The sequence below is a fragment of the Amblyraja radiata genome, chromosome 28, assembly GCF_010909765.2.
Source record: "Amblyraja radiata isolate CabotCenter1 chromosome 28, sAmbRad1.1.pri, whole genome shotgun sequence".
In the NCBI taxonomy this organism is placed as follows: Eukaryota; Metazoa; Chordata; class Chondrichthyes; order Rajiformes; family Rajidae; genus Amblyraja; species Amblyraja radiata.
Window position 1 is genome coordinate 9,138,231 of NC_045983.1, and position 4,299 is coordinate 9,142,529.

A 4,299-nucleotide genomic window follows, 5' to 3' on the forward strand; every position below is an offset into this window, starting at 1 on the left:
GTTTGTAGGTTAATTGGTTTTGGTAAAATTGTACGGGTGATCGCTGGTTGGTGCAGACTTGTTGGGCCGAAGGGCCTGTTTCTGTGCTGCATCTCCAAAGTCTGAAGAGACTGTGAACAATTTTTGTTCTTCAGATCAGTTGGTAAAAGGGATTAATATAGATAGGTACTCGTGGCTGGTGTGGGCAAGGTGGGCCAAAGGATCTGTTTCTCGGCTGTGGACTGTCATAATCTGCAATTGCCTAGGAATGCTGGAAACAGCTGTCAGTCAGGGGCTCCTGAAGTTTTGGGATTGGCACTGGAGTCCATTGCATCAATGATGCCTTGGAGATCTTCCTCTGAGCATCTGCAAATGCAGGCATCATCCATCTCCTGCAGCTCCATCTGAAGCTTGGGTAGTCCTTGATGTAGTATGGTGGGGAGGTTGGACAGCTTCAGAGGTTTGGCTGCACTCCCACAGGAGGTTTGTTAGAAACGAGGTTCAGTTTTAGTTGAGTTTAGTTTATTGTCACGTGTACCGAGGTTCAATGAAAAGCTTTTGTTGCGTGCTAACCAGTCGGCCGAAAGACTATACATGATTACAATCGAGCCGTTCACAGTGTACAGATACATAAGGGAATGACGTTTACAGCAAGACAAAGCCAGCAAAGACCGATCAAAGATTAGTGCAAGGCTCTCCAATGAGGTAGATAGTAGTTCAGCACTGCTCTCTAGTTGTGGTAGGATGGTTCAGCTGCCTGATAACAGCTGGGAAGAAACTATCCCTGAATGTGGAGGTGTGCGTTTTCACACTTCTATACCGTTTGCCCGATGGGAGAGGGGAGAAGAGGGAGTGGTCGGGGTTTGGCTCGTCCTTGCTTATGCTGCTGGCCTTGCCGAGGCAGCGTGAGGTGTAAATGGAGTCAATGGAAGGGAGGTTGGTCTGTGCGATGGCCTGGTCTGCTTCCACAATTTGCTGTGAGAGGTGCGGGAGCAGTGGAGGGAGGTGCGTGGGCAGAATGTGGCAGCTTTGTTTCACAGTGGTCTTCAGGAAATTGCTCTGTTGTCAAACCCACCGGTCAACATCAGGGCTTGCATGCCGAAGCAGAGTAGGCGTATGATGGAGCCAAGTCTAGGTGGGCAGCTGGATTTGACTAGAGTGTTCTGCAATTCTGCAACTCCCCCCCCCCCCCTCCCCCCCCCCTCCCCCCCCCCCCCCCCCCCCCCCCCCACCCTTGATCAATGCACAGCCTCGCATCCCTAAAGAGGGGATTGCAAGGGATGTCATAGATGCTGGAATCATGATCTTCAGGAAAGGGGTCACATCCGACAATGGTAACTCCATGTTGTCTACCACAGGGGAAAGGCATTGTCAGGGTCCTCCTCAACCACCAGCCACTCCCCATATCACAGTGGGGACTCCTTCCGTCCAGCGGTACAATGGGTGACACAGTGGCGCAGCTGGTATACCCGCTGCCTCACAACACCAGTGATCCAGGTTCGATCCTGACCTCGGGTGCTGTCTGTGTGGAGTTTGCACGTTCTCCTGGTGGCTCCATAGTTTTCCTCCGGGTGCTCTGGTTTCCTCCCACATCCTAAAGACATGCGGGTTTGGAGGTTAATTGGCCCTCTGTAAATTGCACCTTGTGTGTTTGAAGTGGACAAGAACGTGGGATAGCATAGCATAGAACTAGTGTGAACGGGTGATCGGTCTGGGCTCGATGGGCCGAACAGTCTGTTTCCATGCTGTATCTTTCAATCAAAGGGCGCGATCTTCACCACATGGCGACTCCAGTGGAAGGGAGCAACACGAGCCAACATACATGGGCTTTCCAACCTTCAGGTCCACGAGGCTTTAGCATGCATGCCCACACCCTCATACATTCATGGCCCAATGCACATTTCACTTCATCTGCACCCCATGAACAGCCCTACCCGTGGAAATAGTCACATAATTCAGTACACACACACGTACACACCTCACTAAATTGGATCTGCAACCCAATGCACGAGCTCCACCCCACAGAACTTAATCTCGCCGTTCACTCACTCCCTCACAACACAGGACTTTCTCCGCTTTCCTGCAGCATTTAAGACAACGCCCAAATCAATCACAAAGCCAGTCCTCAGCCAAAGCCTAGTCCTTGCACAAAGTGTCACACAATGTGGAAACAGACCCTTCGGCCCAACTTGCCCATGTCGACCAAGATGCCCCATTTACACTATTCCCACCTGCTCGCGTTTTGCCCCATGATATCCCTCTGAACCTTTCATTTTCAAGTACCCTGTCCAAATTTCTCATAAAATGTTGTTATAGTACCTGGTCTCAACTGCCTCCTCTGGCAGTACATTCCATATACCCATCATCTTCTCCTCAGGTTCCCATGAAAACATCCCCCACTCACCTTAAACCCATGTCCTCTGCTTCTTGATTCCCCTACCCTGGGTAAAAGACTGTAAATTTACCCTCGCCTGCTTGCTATGAAAGAAATGCACCCAGTCTCAATGGAACTGAAGTCAGTTTATTGTTCAATTAATGCAGTGCTGTAAAGACGAATAGCAGTTTAGTGCAGAAGAGGTAACAATTTTCACCAATATCTCCAAAAATACCTTCTCCATCCTGTTCCCCCTCCCTAGACTTGTCATAACAATGGAGACCGTGCATTCAGCTGCCTTGAATACTCATCTCTCTCATTCCCAACACCGCGCTCAGCATCACATTCCTGTTGGCCCCGGCCTCCTCCAAACTATCTATCCCGCTGTGTCCTCACAAAACTACTCTTCCCCCTGCTCCCTCCATCCTATTCCCATTAAATGGATCAACCATCGACACAACATGTCAGAGGAACTCAGCGGGGACAGCGGCAGTATCTCTGATGAGAAGGAATGGGTGACGTTTCGGGTCGAGACCCTTGGATCAACATGCTCCCTTTCCTTTCCCAGTCTTGATGCTGGTCACTGTTTGCATTTTTACCATATGGCGTGGGACATTCAGCCCTATGGCTGGTCGATGCTGTTCATCGGAGCATCCCCATTCATGGAATCATAGCTACACAGCACTGAAACAGGCCCACCGACCCAACATGTAGATCCCAGTCAAGGGGTAGTCCAATTGCCAGCATTTGGCCCATAACCCTCTGAACCTTTCCTATCCATGTAACTGTCTAAATGTCTTTTAAACCTTGTAACAGTTCCAGTCTCTCCCACTTCCTGTGGTAGCTCATTCCATTTACCCACCACCCTCTAAAGAAATTGCCAGTCATTTTTTCTGTAACTTATTCTCCCCTTTGGGCGGCACAGTGACACAACGATAGAGTTGCTGCCCTACATCGGCAGAGCCCCAGGTTCGATCCTGACCATGGGTGCTGTCTGTACGGAGTTTGTACGTTCTCCCTGTGACCTGCGTGGGTTTCCTCCGGGTGTTCCAGTTTCCTCCCACACTACAAAGATGCGCAAGTTTGTAGGTTAATTGGCTTCTGTAAATTGTCCCTGATGTGTGGGCTAGAACTAGTGTATGGGTGATCGATGGTTGGCATGGACTCGGTGGGCCGAAGGACCCGTTTCCCTGCTGTACTTCTAAAACTATAAAACTAAAACACATTCCCATCAACTCCTCTTCCACCCACCCACGACGAGGGGATATCTGCAGTCGCAAATTAAACTACCAACCCACCTCTCTTTGGGATGTCAATGGTCACCTCCCCATCTCATTATCAATCTCAAAGTGGCAACAACCATCTGACTCGACGAAAGGTTTAGAGGCATACAGACCAATGACGGGCAAATGCGAGACGTTTAGATGGGGCATCTTGATCAGCATGGACGAGTTGGGCTGAAGGGCCTGTTTCTGTGCTGTACGGCTCTAGAACTCTAATCCATCTCTCGAGACATCTTCCACCTCCCAGAAATACCATGATTGTATGCTGACTTTCCCTGGATTCCTTGTCTAATTCGCCCAATCAACTTCACCAGTGCCAAAGGGCCCCCACTTGCATCTGAGATCCCCACATTCCCTCCCCCCCAAACTCATCATCCTGCCATGGATCTGCCATCATGGGCCTGAGGTCACCACCACCGACCGCTCTTCCCCATCCTGTCCCTCGTGTGACACCCGCCCCCTTCCCCCCCCAACCACTCCCATCCACCTCTTTCCTGGACCCCTTTCTATCTCAGTCCCCAGAGCAGGATCTCCATTAACCCATCCACCATCCCCACACACCAGCACCGTACAACTCTTCACATACCCCCCAGTCTAGTTCCTCCCCCCCACCCCCACCACACACCCCCCCCCCACCATCTCACCTCCAGCCTCACAAGTCAC